Source organism: Helianthus annuus, chromosome 13 (genome assembly GCF_002127325.2).
Source record: "Helianthus annuus cultivar XRQ/B chromosome 13, HanXRQr2.0-SUNRISE, whole genome shotgun sequence".
NCBI lineage: Eukaryota > Viridiplantae > Streptophyta > Magnoliopsida > Asterales > Asteraceae > Helianthus > Helianthus annuus.
Window position 1 is genome coordinate 142946163 of NC_035445.2, and position 17854 is coordinate 142964016.

The 17854-nt window shown below is 33.0% G+C and overlaps 1 non-coding gene across 1 annotated transcript; it reads left to right on the plus strand.

The window, feature by feature from the left end:
* The first annotated feature begins 11450 nt into the window (after positions 1-11450).
* Positions 11451-11522, plus strand: TRNAC-GCA. The gene has a single exon. It is a non-coding gene; the product is annotated as a tRNA-Cys (tRNA).
* The last annotated feature ends 6332 nt before the right edge of the window (positions 11523-17854 follow it).

Below are 17854 nucleotides of genomic sequence, written 5' to 3' on the forward strand. Positions count from 1 at the left end.
ATTAGTGTTAATAAGTGATAGGTTTACGGAGAAAACCTACAAACTCTCAAGAACATAAGAGAAGAAGAAAGTCATAAAACTAAAGTTTCATTCTAACAATTTTCTACCTTCTTTCATTAAACTCAAACCATTCTGAAATACAAGAAAATGGAAAACTAACTGTAGTAAACATGGGATAATGCATAAACATGGAAACGTGAAATGATTGGTTTATCATAAAATGCATGAGAAATAACTACTGAACATGCAAACGTGTGCTTGCGATGCAAGTAATTTGGGTCTGGGTCGGGTTGCTTGGGCCAGAGATGGGTTTAGGGTAGGTGACTAGAGATGGGCATAAAAACTGGTTCCTACCCGATTCCAGTGGACTCGACCCGGACCCGGTTCCGGTTCCTACCCGATGCTCAGAGGAACCGGTCCCAGGTTTAAAAAACCCGACGGGTATTACCCGGTTCCCATTTTTTCTAAAAAAAGTCAACCGTACCCGGTTCCTATCTGTACCCGGTTTCTACCCGGAACCGGTTCCTTTTGTACCCGGTATGTTACCGTTGGAACCGATTCTTATATGGATCTGACCGTTGGAACCGAATCTTGATATATGGTAACTCATTAAATGCAAAATCTGACCGTTGGAACCGGTTCCTTTATGACCGTTGGAACCGGTTATACTATAAATATCACAATTTTTTTTTATTTTTTTTTTCACAAATCATCTTCTTCTTGTATCTATTTCTTCACCTTCTTTACATATTTCTAATGGCTTCCAAGAACTCTAAAAGCACAAACTCCCCATCCGTCAATAATGTTCCAAAATGTTCAAATGCTCCATTTGTGGTGGGAACATTATCGCATAGCCGCAATATGGATGTTTGGTGCAATTGGGATTTAGTCGAGATGAGCGATGGTTCGCAAAAGGCACAATGCAAGCATTGTGGCTCCTTGTTAAGCAAGGATTCTAATTCTACTTTAACGAAGCACCCGAAAAAGTATTGCAAAGCTCTAAAAGATTTGACACCCGGTCAAGTTCAACTTTCAAAAGATGGTAAGATTTTCCGCTACGAACAAAAGATAACTCGTGATAGGATGGCGAAGTTGGTCATCAAAAAAGCGTTGCCTTTTGGACACTTTGACGACCCCGATCTCACTAAGCTAATTAGGGAGACTCTTCAACCTAGCTACAAACATGTAAGTCGTCGAACTTTAAAACGTCATTGTTTAAATATATGGGAAAATGCAAGAAAAGATTTAATTGCATTTTTTCAAAATTTAAAGACTTGTGTAAATTTAACTAGTGATGTGTGGTCGGCTCCACACGGTTTACCCGAATCATACATTTGTGTCACCGCTCATTGGGTTGATCCCAATACATGGCAAATGATGAAACGCACGATCGCATTTGAAGAGTTTCCTTCTCCTCATACGGGAGAAAATATTTATAAAATTATGAATGCCACAATTATAAAATATTGTTTAGAGGATAAAATATTTTCAATATCTTTCGATAACGCCTCAAACAACTCAAATGCGATCCAAAAACTAAAGTTGAAGTACAAACCAATTTGTGATGGTGCTTTTTTCACACAAGATGTGTTGCTCATATTATTAATTTAGTTGTGCAAGACGGTTTAAAAAATAAATTTGTAGCGGATTTTATTATAGCTTTTAGAACTATGCTTCAAGATGTTTTTAAAAGTGGTAAAGAAAGATATCAAGATTATAAAAACCTTTGTAAAGAAGTTAACCAAAAATTAATTTGTCCTAATTGGGATATCCCAACTCGTTGGAATTCAACTTGTCATATGTTTGAAATGGCTTTAAAACAAATGGGCACTTTAAAAGCATTTCATACAACTTTAAGTGATGACTACCAAGTCGACCCTTTTCCCGACACGGCTTGGAATAACATTCAAACACTAAGTGATTTTTTAAAAGTTTTCAAAAAATCAACAACTTTAATTTCCGGTGTTTATTATCCCACTAGTTCTCGAGTTATTTCCGAATTATATTTGATAACAACTAATTTTAAAAAGTTTGAAAACTCAAGTGACATGTTGAGGAACATGTTGACACCAATGATCAATAAATTTAAAAAATATTTTTTGGACTTACCACCCGTATTTTTATGTGCCGCCGCTTTAAACCCAATTTTAAACGTAGCGGGTGTTAACGCGTTAGTTGATGAAATTTACGACAAGTTGGATATGCACGAGGAGAATCCAACATTGAAGGCCAAAACTAAAAAACTTTTCGATGAATCTTTGAATAAACTTTATGATCATTATTTTAAAAAATATGGAGAAAAAATCATACCATTTTTAATGGAGCTTCATCATCGACCTCTAAAGATCAAACAATTGCCGACCCCATCATAACCATGTTGAACGTCGTTAGAGATGAAACGGCGAAACAACAAAGGGGTAACGAACCATCTAGTGAACTCGGCCGATATAAACTAAGGGATGATGCACTTACTATGACGGCCGAGGAGTATAATAATTTTGACATTTTGGCATGGTGGAAGTCTAAAGAATCGGAATTCCCGATTCTAGCCACCATGGCTCGTGATTTACTAACGGTCCAAGCTTCCACGGTAGCTTCGGAAAGTGTTTTTTCTCTTAGTGGTAGGGTATTGTCGATTAGAAGAACAAGATTAACCCCGGAGTCGCTAGAGATGGCAATTTGCCTAAAAGATCATTTGGACGGCGTTGATCGTGTTCAACATAAGTCGAGTCTCGAAGACGAGGTGGAGTTGGAGCACAAGATTATTGAAGAAGAGGATGAAGAGGAAGACGAGGTAGAGACCAATGATTCCGAAGACGATTGTACCGAAGTGCTCGCACCAAAGCGTAGCGGAAGTGAAAGTGTCGCACCGTCCTCAAGCAAACGAGCAAAAAAAATAAATTATAGGAACCGATTCTGATCAGTCCCGAAGGAACCGATTCTGATCAGTCCCGTGGAACCGATTCTGATCAGTCCCGTGGAACCGATTCTGTTACGTCTCAAATGCGAACCGATTTTGATTACCGAAGGAACCGACTTTTTGTACTACTTAAATGATTATATATGCGAATTCTTTTTCCACAAACGAACTATTATTTCACAAACGAACTATTATTCCACAAACGAACTATTATTTCACAAACATAACACTTAAAACATCACACATAAAACATAAGACATCAAACATAAGTAAACAAACGCAACCACCAAACTACACATTAGAAGAACCGGATCCTTCACCCTTTTCTTCCTTTTTTGCCTTTGTCACCGGGCAATGTTTGTCGGTATGCTTCTTGAGGGTGGAGTTTGCCGCTGCCTTCATGAACTTCCCACAATTCTTGCAACGAGCCATCTCATGGTTATCCGACATCAAACACAAATCAAAATTTTTCCAAATTGCGGGGTTACGCTTGATTTCTAAAATCAAAACAACTCCTTCTTCCGACGCCATATTTGTTCTTCCGGTTGCGAGCTTGAATGTTTTTTACAGAGAAAGAAGAGTGTGGATGATGCAAATTGGAAATGTTTGAGACTTTGAGGAAAAAAATCGATTTTTATAATTGAAAACCGGTTCTAACGGTACGAATTTAAAAAAAAAACAGCTTTTTCGCAGCGGAACCGGTTCTAACGGTACGAATTTAAAAAAAAAACAGCTTTTCTGAGCGGAACCGGTTTCAAACAGTAGTCGTCAGCCTTTTCTGAAATACGCAGTGGAACCGGTTCCAAACAGTACCCGGACCCGGTTCTCTTGTACCCGAAACCGGTTCCACCGGTTATAAAATAAATGATGTGTACCCGGGTTATACCCGGACCCGGTTCCACTGACAACCCGGTTCCATTCACTTGTATCCATACCCGGTTCCGGGTTGGAACCGGTTTCAGGTTTTAAAAATACCCGATAATGCCCATCTCTATAGGTGACCCGTATCAATAAGCTTGAGTTTTCATTGTTTAACGTAAAAGTGAATATGTTCATAAACGTAGAATTGATAATAATTTTTTCTTTTATCTGACACCAACATTGATGACACATCATCAAAAATTTCCTTGAAAAACATGTGATGGAAGTGAATGTGTAGGCGCTCTTCAAATATCAAATAAGTTTTGTATTTCACATTTTTTTTGGTTTTTATGTTTTTATTTGAAAGGCTAATCTCTTTAATTCCCTATCGTTTGTGAGATTTAAATTCAAGATCTTCTCCTTCTCAACTTAGGTGTTTTAAAGGTTTTGTCTTTGCTAATGGACCACCACCACATATGTATAATTGTATACCAATATACCATATTGGAAAAAACATTTGGTTGATGCATGATTATTAACTTTAAATATTGCTTAAAGTTTAAACCTAACTCGCTTATTATTGATACGTACCCTAGGCATTTTTCATTATCATGTATTATTCTTCTCCGTTAATCCAACTCTAACTCCTTCAATATTTTTCCAATTATGGATGTTTACTATTTAGTTTTCTGGCTTCCCATACAAGACACGCTCTGCGCCGTACATACAAATAAAAAATCAGTTTTATGGTTTTTAATAGTTGATTGAGATTAGATTGTGATTTAGTATGTGTTTGTTCAATGTTCATTTTATTCTTTTGGTTTGGGTACAATCAAGTGCGGACCTATCTTATGATAAGGGGTTGCCTCTTCTATCCTTTGGCGTTCCGGTGGTAGTGTATATTTTGGAAAAATTTGTCGTTTTTTGACTTTTTTCGATTTCGTTACCTTTTTTTAAACGTTATCCCTATAAAGATATTTTAGATCCGCCACTGGTACAATAGTTATACGTTGTTTTTGTTTAGAAACAATTAAATGTGTTAGCTTTGATTTATGTTGAATTCAGTTCGAGATTTTGGATTTTGTTTGTATGTCAAATCGACATGAATTACCGTTTTGTGTGTGCATTGTTTATGTTATGGACTTGGACTGCCACAAAAATGGTGCGTGTGAATATATATTAGAAATTTTTATTGATTACAACACTAGGCATTGGCGGAAGGGCGGACCCAAATTTTTTTTTTATGGCAGGCGATCAAGAAGCAATCGGAGGGCAGTACTAAATTTTTATAAGGGACGATCGGGATTTTTAATTAAAAGTAACACTTTTATTCCATGGGGCAGCCACCCTCTTTTTTGTAGATACACCCCTGATTACATGTCATATAAAAATAATAGACCCGCAATGGAAAGCAATTTAACAACAATCATGTAGCGGCCTGGAAAACGGTGGAACAAATCAAGGAAAACTCTTTCATTTGGATAAAATGTCGGTCTAAGTTTTGTAATCTGGAATAGTAGAACTGGTATGAGTTCAATATATGTAATCTTATGTTGTAACTCTTCGGTCCCAATTTCTTGGTGACTTATTTTTTTATATATATTTTATAGAAGTTCTGTCGTTAAAAAATAGACAAAGATCTTTGATTCAAGTCTCATAGACATGCATTAAAAAAAAAGAAAGTTGTCGTTAAAAAAAAAATAGACGATAGGCAGCCAGGTCATACTTTTATTTGAGGGGGCAGAGTGTAAACCAAAAATAATCCAAACATGGAAAAAACGTTAAAAAAATTAAGGGTTCTAATTTAAAGTTCCAATTTCCAAATGCAAAATACCAACCGTCCAAACCACTAAAAAGAGAACACGTGGCATCGGATGATGCAAGAAAAATTATTTAGAACAAACCCACCGTCCAAACGACCGCCCCATTCAACGATTCAAATAAAACCAATTTTGTCCAAATGAATTTATAAATGTTTATCAATCCATATTATACAATTCCTTAATTTAAATGTTTATCAATCTTAATATTAATTAATTATATACATGAACTAGCCGAATTACATCGATATCGCAGGTAAGCGAGCAATAAGCTGCGCCGCTACCCCTTTCTTAATTTTATAATTAATCTATGCATAACACAAATTTATCACATAATCAATTTTAATTATGAAGTCATGAAAACCGTAAAATACGACGTCTAAATTGTTTGATAAATATAATAAAAACTAGATTTAAAAAAAAAAAGCAAAATGGTTGCATATAATTATCTGAATTATATATCACAAGCAGAATGTACTATTCTTTTTAATGGTTGGACAGTTATTCATTTAAGATTGGTTATGTGGATAGGTTATATGGACATGGATACGTCTTTTTTTTTTTTTTCAGAACCAATGATATGTTGAGAACTACAAAAGTTCGCATAATACACTAGTATATAATGCGTTGGAAATAATCAAGGTAGTTGGTCTTGAAAATGTGCTAGTTAAGTAATCGTCGTATGTATCACATTTAAAGTATCACATCCAAGTGTGTTATGTAGTTTTTCGGTTTCTCAACATATTTGTTGGTTTAGATTGAACACCCTATGTAAATATTGCATAAGATATGATGATTTTGGTTCTTCCAGATTTGTTTAAACTACAGTTACATATATTTGTATCACTAAAGAGAATCGTTGTTATATTAAGTTTGCATTCACAAAATATTTAAATATCTCTATAAAAATTATACAATCATTATAAAAATTATACAATCATTGAAGACTTGTTAAAACTACTGTCATCCAACCAATCTTGCATATAAAAAAAAAGTGCTATGATTGTTAATGAATGTTTAGTGCTGTGAACAGATTGGTAGCTCAATTATCAAATAATACCATGATAATGTAAGCTATTAACTTTAATTTTTTTTAATTCTATGCTTTTATAAAATATTAAGCTCAATTATTACCATATATATGTGTATTCAAATCAGAGCCATTAAAATTTAACAACCATATAAGAAAAATAAGAAGTAATGTATTGTTGTCGCGTTACTTGATAAATTTTTTTTACATGGTAACATCTCTATGATGACGAGTAAAATATACTTTCTAATATCGTATTTACAAAGGGATGCATGCACTCGTAGTGAATAGAATATGTTTTCATATTAGTTAGTGAAACGTCAAAGCTTTCATAAACTTTGTATTCACCAGTAAATACAGCTGAAATGTTATCATATGAGAAAGTTTCACCAAGCAATCAAGCATGTCTGACACTCAAAACACGATTCTATTTTTTAAAGTGTTTTTAATGTTTTAACGCTTCTCCTTTGAACCTGTCACTATCTATCTATATATAACCGGATCATAGAGATTTACTTTATTTTTAGCTAATTGTACCTTTATTCAAACAGGGGAATATAACAAACACTTGAATTCATTCATGTGTATCATTAATGTATAAGTGTTGTAATATACTTTAGAGTTGGAATACAAATTTTAATATATACAACCAAGGGCGGACCCAAGTTTTGGCTTGGGTGGGCGGGTGCCCCCCTTGAAAAAAAATAGTGTGTTTTCAAGGTAAAAATCCCGACTGCACCACTTGAAAATTTGGTTGAACTCTTCATTCACACCCTCAATCCGCCACTCTGTATAACACAACCCTGATGAGGCTGGCATATTGTCATGATAGTCGATTCATAACTCATAAGTCATAATCCACATTGTCATCTTAGTCATGGGTCGTGATTTTCAATCCAGCAACTCCACATGATCGTATGTCATGTGGGCCGAATCTTTTTCTCTGGGCCACATCTCACGAAACCACCTAACAAGTAAAAACCCACACCAATGTCTAGTAGTTGTCTTTAGGGATGAGCTCGGTATCAACCTGTACCGAACCGGTACTAATATCGAAAATCCCCAAAAATAGGTACCGGCACCGAATATACTCAGTTCGGTACCGGTACGGTACCGGTATTTGAGGGTAAAACCAGTAAATACCGGTAGCAGGCCGGTACTGAAAATGTGCCCGGTTCGGTAAATTCGGTACCGGTACCTGATACCATTTACTCATCCCTAGTTGTCTTACGTGGGATTAGAGAATCAAACAAAATTAACATGTATTTTATTTAATCAAGTAATTTCCAAAATCGGATTATTGATCTTTAATTTGGTTTAGTAATCTCATTTTTTTTTCATATTAAATCTACATAGTTTACTTTTGAATGGAGGCTTTACTAAATCTAGTGATCTAAACTTTAAACTAAATGATTTAAGTGACCCCAATCAGTAGTCACACCCGTTAACATTAGCTTTGTTCATTTGTGTAGCCAACAAGACTACAAGAAAATCTTATTGAAGAACAAAGTTGAAGACTCTATCCATTGAAGATGTTGGTTCGAATTAGTTCACATATATGTAACGTTTATTTCATGCTTTTGAAGGGACAACAGAATCAATCTCGGGTGACATAAAGTCTGTCAAGTGGTAGCCGGCGGTATGGTTTCCCGGGGGAACGCCCAAGCCAAACTCTGAAGTCAGCGTGGATCCGGTTAAGACAACATAGTCTGGTTGAAGTGGGGCAACGAGGATCTCCGATTTGGGGAGTACGGTGGCCTAACACAAGAAAGTCGTCGTTCCAAAAAAACCCTCCCTTGCAACTGGAGCCCTAATACTAGATAAGGCAGGCATGACTCAGCAATTAGTGAACTTGGTGGGTAAAGGATTAATTGGTACAGAATCTTGTAATCGGAATACGATTCTTCACGGTTAAACAACAACGAATCTTTATTATGGAGAAAGCTAACTCAAAAAACTCCAAGTTACAATTTTCCCTACCAATTTGATTGGTATATATAGCTAACCTAGACACGTTAGACTATAACTAGGAAACCTATCAATTAATTACATAATAATTATCTAATACACACTTCTTAACCTAACACGTATATGAACCTTAGATAGTAATCCACTAATTAATTAATATATTGTTAATTACTTGTCTTGCACTTCAAGTAATCTTCTTAGTTGTCCCACGCTTTTAGCCATAGACGGACTCGGAATTCCCAGCATTCACCCCCTGAATTTCTGAGTCGTATACGGGAGGTCTTCAACGCCAAGTAGATCCCGCATCTCATTGAACTTGATTTTCGCTAGTGCCTTATTTGGAAACAGTTTTCGCGTTTGTTTTCCAACCATACACACTCCGGAATAAAGTGAAATCGGGACTTTATATGCTTGCTTCGAGTATGGAACACCGGGTTTTTCACAAAGGCAATCGTTGAAATGTTATCCACTTTTAACATTACTTTCTGCGGTTATCTTCCAGTAACTTCATTCATCAATTCTCGTAACCAAATAGCCTAACAAGTTGCTGAACTAACAACCATGTATTCAGCTTCACATGATGATAACGCCACTGTACTCTGTTTCTGCGAACACTAAGTAATTGGTGCAGAACCATAATAAAACATGTGTCTCGATGTACTCTGACCACCATTAGCATCAATACTGTGACTACTATCATTTTAGCCACATAACACACCTTCTGCTTTTCTCGGATAAATAATCCTATAGCTCGCGGTTCCCTTCAAATATCAGAGTATTTGTTTAATAGCTACCTCATGACTCTGTCTTGGACATTGCATGTACCGACTAACAATGCCAACTGAATAAGCGAGATCCGGGCGTGTCTGAAGTAAATAACGCAAACATCCAACTATTTTTCGATAATTGGTAGCTTCAACTTCGGCTTCGTCTTCAGCTTTTGATAACTTTAAATTTGGGTCCATTGGAACAAGAACTAAATTACACTCATGCATCCTCACTTCTTTTAAAATCTTCCAGGAATATATTCTTGTTTGATTTTAATTTCATTTGCGCCTTGTGAAACTTCAATACCCAAATAATAAGTTAATTTTCCAAGATCAGACATATCGAACCGTTTCGCCATTTCTTTCTTGAACTCATTAATAATAGACAAACTTGAACCTATAACGAATAATAAAGAATTACCCACAATCTTTCGTCATCAACACAGACGGCCAAGATTAATAAAGAATTACCCACAATCTTTCGATACACGACTTGTTATTTCATACACCGGTGGAATTTTAACGCCTTCAACATTGAATCTAGCTTAATATTCCAAGCCCGAGGTGCTTGTCTTAACCTGTACAACACCTTGAAAAGCTTGTAAACTTTGTGACTTTCTTTTGGTTTAACGAATCCTTCTGGTTGAAGTACATAAACATCTTCCTCCAAATCACCATTTAAAAACGTTGTTTTCACATCTAAATGGTGTATTTCCCAACCTTCCACGGCTACAATGGAAATAAGAAACTGGATCGTCTTGATTCGCACAACCGGTGCAAAAACTTCATGAAAATCAATACCCTGTCTTTGCACGTACCCTTTTGCTACAAGTCTCGCTTTGTATTTATTAACTGTTCCATCCGCATTCTTTTTAATTTTGAAAACCCACTTTAAACCATTTGGTTTAACGCCTTTTGGTAAATCTACAGGTTTCCATGTACGGTTTCGCTCAATTGCATTAATTTCTTCTCGCATTACTTTAACCCATTCCCCCTTTAATTTTGCTTCGCCAAAATTAGCTGGTTCGTCATCAATTAAAAGCAAGTCGCACGTATTTAATTCGTAGTCACTATATTTAATAGGTAAAATAGACTAAAGAGTGGAATGCCTAACCTGAAATTCATCTTCTATTACAATATCTGGGTTATGGGTTGTTCTGACATGGTTCTGGGCTGCTCTAACCTATTAATTAGTTACATATTAATTATCTAATACACACTTCCTAACCTAACACGCAGGGGCGATGCTTTGAAGGGGTTGGGAGGAACGCCCGACCCCCCGAACTTTTCGGCTAGTAGTGTTATATATGTAGTTTTCGTATAGAAATTTTTGGGTATATATGTTTTCGACCCCCCGGTTCTATAGAATTTTTTGGGTATATACGTTTTCGACCCCCCCGTAAAAAATTTCAAGCTTCGCCACTGCTAACACGTATATATTGTTAATTACTTGTCTTGCACTTCAAGTAATCTTCCTAGCCTTCCCACAATTTTAGCCATAGACGGACTCGGAATTCCCAACAGTGTGAGCGGATTCGAACCCATGTCTTATCAAAGCAACTCCCGGAGCCTAACCAACTGAGCGACGCCCTGGGGCTATTTTAAAAGAAATAGTATGCTTTATAAAATACCCATATCATATACAACTTATGAATGTGTTAATTATTTATTTGTATTGTCTTTTCGGTATCTTATGAATATTTTCTTTTTCCTATAGTTGTATTGAAAACTATTAATCAAAGAACCTGACTTTATTAGGGGACTCGGGCTCGTGCGTTATTCCATAACTATTAATCAAAGAACCTGACATTTAACTAAGAAAATAATAAACACAACATTTTATGTGTTTAAATTTTTATCATGCTACTCCACCATCATGACTCGACCACCAACTCCATAAGAAAGTTCTATTTTTTATTTATAGAAATGATCAATTTTGAAATGCATGTTTAACTTATTATAGGTATGTTTATACTTGCGACACCATCAACTAACAATTAATTGTATTTAATAATAAAAAAATAAGGTAACTTTAGACTGCAGTTTAAGTAATAATCATTGGATCCCCACTAGTAGACAAGCAAGGGTCCATAGCTCAGTGGTAGAGCATTTGACTGCAGATCAAGAGGTCACCGGTTCGAACCCGGTTGGGCCCTTATTTTTTTTTATTTTGTAAATTTTTGCCTTTCTGTTATTTTTTTTTATTGTTTTGTTTTTTTTTAACTTTAGCCATGTATGATTTAGTTTATCTCTGTTATTGTTTTCCTTTTTAACTTTTGTCTTTTTTTTATTTACTAGTAATAACGCGGGTACTTCGCAAATATCGAACAGATTAGTCCAAGCGTTATGTGATGTGTTAACTATATGAAAACGCACGTTTTGACGTATCCAATTGAACTCAACGTATCCTATAGTTACATTGCGATTGAATCAAAGCGTAACGTAAATCGAATTTATATCGTACAGTCATAACGTATTATACGCGACCCGACTGACTTGAATTTATATCCTCAAGCCAAAAACTCTCGAGAGGGTCAAAGTGGCATTTACAAAGTTCATAAAAAGTTATGTGGTTAAAAATTGCATTTCCTAAACTTAATGGCTAAGAAATGGTAAAGATAAAATTTTATAAAGTTTTGGGGTAAGAAGGAAACTATAACAAAGTTGGGGCTGAAAAGGAAACTACCACAAAGTTGGGGTGTCAAAAGCAAACTATTTGTAAAATGGAGCAGTAGTTTATGGACTAAATTTGTCACTTTATGAAACTTTTGTAACGCCTCGCGTTTTTGAACTTTCTATTTATAGCTTGTTGACTTGTACTTTCCTATTTTAGACAATTGTACTCTCGCTTATTCCCAATTTCATTTCGAGACTTGAAACATAATGAAAAATGCATTGTTTTGATCATATTATTGTTTGATTTCTATGTTATGTTATTACACGTTGAAACACATTGAAACTATGTTAAGCACGTAAAAACAGTGAAATCTCAGCTCTTAAATTCATCGTTGCCAAGAGATTACCCTAAACCGTACGAAAATTGGGAATCCGTACGTTAATTCGGTTGAAATATCAAAAGTGGGGTTAAAATGATTTTTATACTATTTTATTAGTATTTTAAATAAATAAATTAATAATTAAATTTAATTAAATAAATAAATAAATATTAAAATCTGAATTTTTTTGGATTTTAAGTATTTTTGGTTAATTATTCTAACCCCGTTAGCGAAAACCCGGTTAAATAAGCCTAACTAGGTTAGTTTTATTAAGGGGATCTTATGCGCGTGCCAGGGATCGAACCGGTGACCTCTCGCTCAACAAACGACTCACCAACCACTCGGCCGGGTATGCCACATCCATTTGAATATGGAAACATTATTCATTTAACCGCTAATTAAGTTGAATCAAATTCAAACTTAAACAACCGCCAAACATCCCACGCGTTTTCTTCCTTCTGTCCGGTCAACTTACCATATTTCCGATCCCGTGATTTCCGGCAATCAATCAAACCCGGTTACCTTAAACCACCTTGCCTTTCCTTTTAAACCAACCCGACACCACCCTATATAACCCGGCTCCATCCTTCACTTCGAAACCGTACCACATCTCATTCATTACTCGATTCACCTCCGTCCACTCCGTCGCCGGGATCCTCCGACCAACGCCTCGCCACCGTCCGCCACCCTCGCCGCCGTCTGCCACCACCGTCGACCGCCGTGCCGGTAACCATTCTCCGATCCCGTTTCACTTTCTTTTTATGTATTTACTGTTTCTTTTCTTTCGATTCTTATATTTTTCTTATTATATGAAACATGTATGTTACTGTTATGGCATATTATTATTACTATAGTGTTATTATTATACTATTATTAATATTATTATTACTATTATTATTAATATTATTATTCATATAATTTATAAAAACAGATTTATATAATTGTTAACATTATTAAAACAGATTTACTTATAAAAAAACAGAATTATTTATATTATATAAAACAGTTTTATTTATATAGTTATAATTAATAAAACAGATTTATTTTTATATTTTAAATCTGAAATAAATTATTAAAACAGAATCTATATTAAATCAGAATTTGTATTATTTATTTCAGAATTTATATTATTATTAAAATCAGAATTTAAAACAGAAATATTATTTCAAAATAATATTCAGAATTTATATCTTATATTTTAATCAGATTTATTATTTAATTATTAATCACTATCTTATTTAATTATATATATATATATATATATAGGTAAAGGATCCTATAAAAAGTGCCCAAAGTGTGAGAAGGGTAAGAAATAATGTGGTGATGACAAGTGTCCTATATCTAAATTAATTCAAAAGGGTGAATTAATAATTTTCTATTTTCTTTCAATTAATTGATTTAAAGATAACTGCCCAAAATAACTTCCACCCTTTATTATAGGAATTCGATTTTAGGATTTAATCTACGAATCTGTGTAGTGTTATATAATTTTGTAGTGCAACAACCATTCAGAACTGCATAGTGTTATATATTTTTTATATAGTGTTATATAGTGTTACTTGGTGTTATATGGTGTTATAATATGGTTTTTGGTGTTATATAGTTCTGTAGTGTTATATAACTCTGTAGCGCAACCATCAAAAAATACTATATAACACCATCAATTATTAATTCTGTAGTGCAACCACCATTTAGAACTGTATAGTGTTATATATTTTTTATATAGTATTATATAGTGTTACATGGTGTTATATAGTGTTATATGATGGATGCATAGTGTTATATAGTGTTATATTTTTCTGGTAGCATGCCTATGATGGATATATAGTGTTATATATTGTTATATAGTGTTATATGATAGATGTATAGTGTTATATGATGGATGTATAGTGTTATACGTTTCTTTGCAGCAGTTACATATTTTTCTATTTTTAGAATTTAGGATCGAGATAATTTAGCAATTAAATTTGAATAGCTAGTTTTTAGGAGATTGATGGCGGTTACCATATTTGAAACATTGGAAAAGACACTATTGCCCTTTAATTTTACATAAGGTCCTTCTAATTAAAACACAATTTATATTTTATACCCTATTGATCTCAACCATTAGATCAAATATCTAATGGTTTAAAACACTTCTTACCCTTCTCACATTTTAGACACTTTTTACCATATCCCTACCCTATATATATATATCATAATTACTATTTATTTAATCCAACAATTTAGTAATAACATTTATATCATTTTGATAAAATCAGTAATATTATTATAATCAGTATTAATTGTGAATTACTTATTTATAAATAAATTGTCACATATTTCATTAAATATAAAAAATATGGGACATATGATTGTTATGTAGAAATATTAATATTAATATTATTTTTGCCTTGATTATTTAAATAATCTCTAAATTCCCAATAATTAATCAAATCCTCAAAATTAATAGGGTAATTCTCTTGTGCACATCCTCTTGGGAAATCCCTGATTCTCAATCTTATTCCAAAAAAATACGCAACGCAACCTAAGGTGAGTATACATGACCCATTTTCTAGTTTCCACTTTTGGGTGCAATATGTATTCTATATCAAACATCACAATCACATCAAACATTTTTATGCACACTCATTCCATATTCTATGTGACACACTCTATTCATGTTAGACATGTTATGCTACTGTAAACACCTAATGACTATGTGTGCATTAACTTCGTACAAGCCTCCCCTAACAATGGTAGCGCTATAGGTTGAGAAACGCCCCTCCTGTTCTATGAGCAGGTATTGTTAGGTTAAACTATGTCAACCTACTCAAACTCGTTTGGGTATACTTTAATTGCGTTAAACTTTGGTTTGGACACATAGAGTAACATCGTTGCGAGTATATACTGTTAACATGATATTGTATTTCACATTTGGAATTGAGTAAACATTTTAAACATGTATATGCTATGTATGAAAACTTGTATACTCGCCAACATATTTTTGTTGACATTATTTTAATACATATTGCAGGTTGAAAGTACAAGATTCAAGAATCAAGCTAGGAGGAACTCTAGAAACCCACATAACATTTGAATTATTATTGAACAATATGTTGTCTTGTTTGGAACTATGTATTTCACCTTAGAGTTTATGAAATGAATTAAATAAATTATTGTCACATTTATTGTTATGTTGTTTTGAGCAATTTGTTCGTCTCATCCCGATGTTTCCGCCATCGGTTGGGGTGTGACAACTTTGAAGGTGACAAAGTCAAAGGGCTAAATTGTAATATCGTGTAAGTATGGGGAGGAGGAGGCAAAGCCGGTGGGGTTTCCACCGACTTTGTCATTTAAGATAGTATAGAATATATATAGGGTAGGAATTCTAAGAGAAGTCCACCTTATTTGAGAAACTTGAGAAACATTCAGAACTACACATTTCCCTAAGCTATACACATATGAGAAACATTGTGAACCACACATTTCCCTAAGCTTTTCGTAATATACACTTATGTATACACATACGTATATAGTTAATTATATACTATACATATGTGTATATTACGAAAAGCTTACGGAAATGTATGGTCCAGAATACTTCTCAAATTTCTCAATTAGCTAATGTTTCTCACACGATCCTAACCCTATATATAGGATTCGGTTCAATTAAGAACCATCACGAGTTGTGAGAACCGAAAGAACTACTACTTTCCGCGCGAGTTGGGCCACCATTTTTTGCACAAACGTAGATGAAAATGTTATCAACACATCTGTAAAAAAATAAAAAAAAATTGCTGAGTCTATAGTTACGGCTGTTGTAAATTTTGTTTACGTCTGATATAAATTTTGTTTAAGGCGATGTAATTTTTTTTTAACATCTGATGTAAATTTTGCATGCGACATTCTTTTTTTTTTTTTTTTTTGCTAGAACAAGTGATTTTTTTTTAATTTTTGAAAGTTTTAATTTTTGAAAAACTTTTTAGAAGGCCTAGTTTTTATAGTTCGAGGTAGTTCTTATTTTACCATTTCCCTATATATATTATATATATTACTTTTGCCTTTTCTGATAAATTTTTCTCTTACTTTTGCTATTTTTGGTTTAGTTTATTTCGTTTACTAGGTTATAACCCCGTGTATTACACGGGGTTGAATAAATAAATTTATATACTAAATAATAAAATAATATATCTTTAAAAAGCTCATTTATTGTACGCGTTAAATAAATATAATTTTATATATTAAATAATAAAAAGTTATATCTATAAGAACCATAACAATAAAATAATTACATCTTTAAAATATGCGCATTATTTAGTTTAATATCTTATATTATAGATAATCCTCCTACTAAATATTATTATTTTAATATCTTATGGATAATTATTATTTAGTTTAATCTCCTTTTCATTTATAATATTATTTATTTGAATTAGTTATATTTGAACGTTTTGTTTAGTTTGGTATCAAATAGTTTTTACGAAACTTAAAATAAAATTAACTAATATTATTTATCATTTATACATTTACGGAGTTTTAAATAAAGGGTTAAATTTATTGAGACTTCGTTAACAAATTTTGCAACAACAGAATAATCTAATTTTATCACGAAAACCAAACTTTGTATTAATATATTAAATATTTTTACTTTCACTATACAAAATTATATTTACTCGACCCATGTAATAAATGAGGTTTTTTAATATATAACTTTTTATTATTTGATATATAAAATCAGATTTATTCAATTCGTATAATACACGGGGTTATTTTTGGATATATATTTTTTATTATTTAGTACATAAAATTATATTTATTCAAACCGTGTAATGCGCATATTTTTAGAGATGTAATTATTTTATTGTTATTGTTCTTATAGATTTAACTTTTTATTATTTAATATATAAAATTATATTTATTCAACACGTACAATAAATGAGGTTTTTAAATATATATTGTTTTATTATTTAGTATATAAAAATTATTTATTCAACCCCGTGTAATACATAGGGTTATAACCTAGTATAAAATAAACAAATATAAAAAGTTATTAAAATGCTAGTTTCGAGTTAAATAAAAGGATAGGTCTATAAGTTTACTTTATGTTAAGATAATTAAAATGAAAAATTCGAGTTAAATAAAAGGATAGGTCTATAAGTTTACTTTATGTTTTAAGTTTCGTACCTTAATTTGCTTAAAATTTTCGTACCTCGAGTCTTTAGTCAAAACTTTATTATAATTTTATTTTCTTTTATAGTACCGTTTCTAAAAGTACATTATCCTCATTTGTTTAAATAACAACTAACAACTATAAATAATAATTTGCAAACATTTACGTTAACTAAATGTTAATCAATTTATGTTATTATTTATTTATTTAGTTAATATAAGATAATTATATATTTGAGGATGCCTTTAATTAATGATACGTGTCCAAAACTTGGTTATAGTAGATAGATTTGTTCTTGCAATGATTTAAACAGAGAAACAAAACAAGCAACCAAAATTTC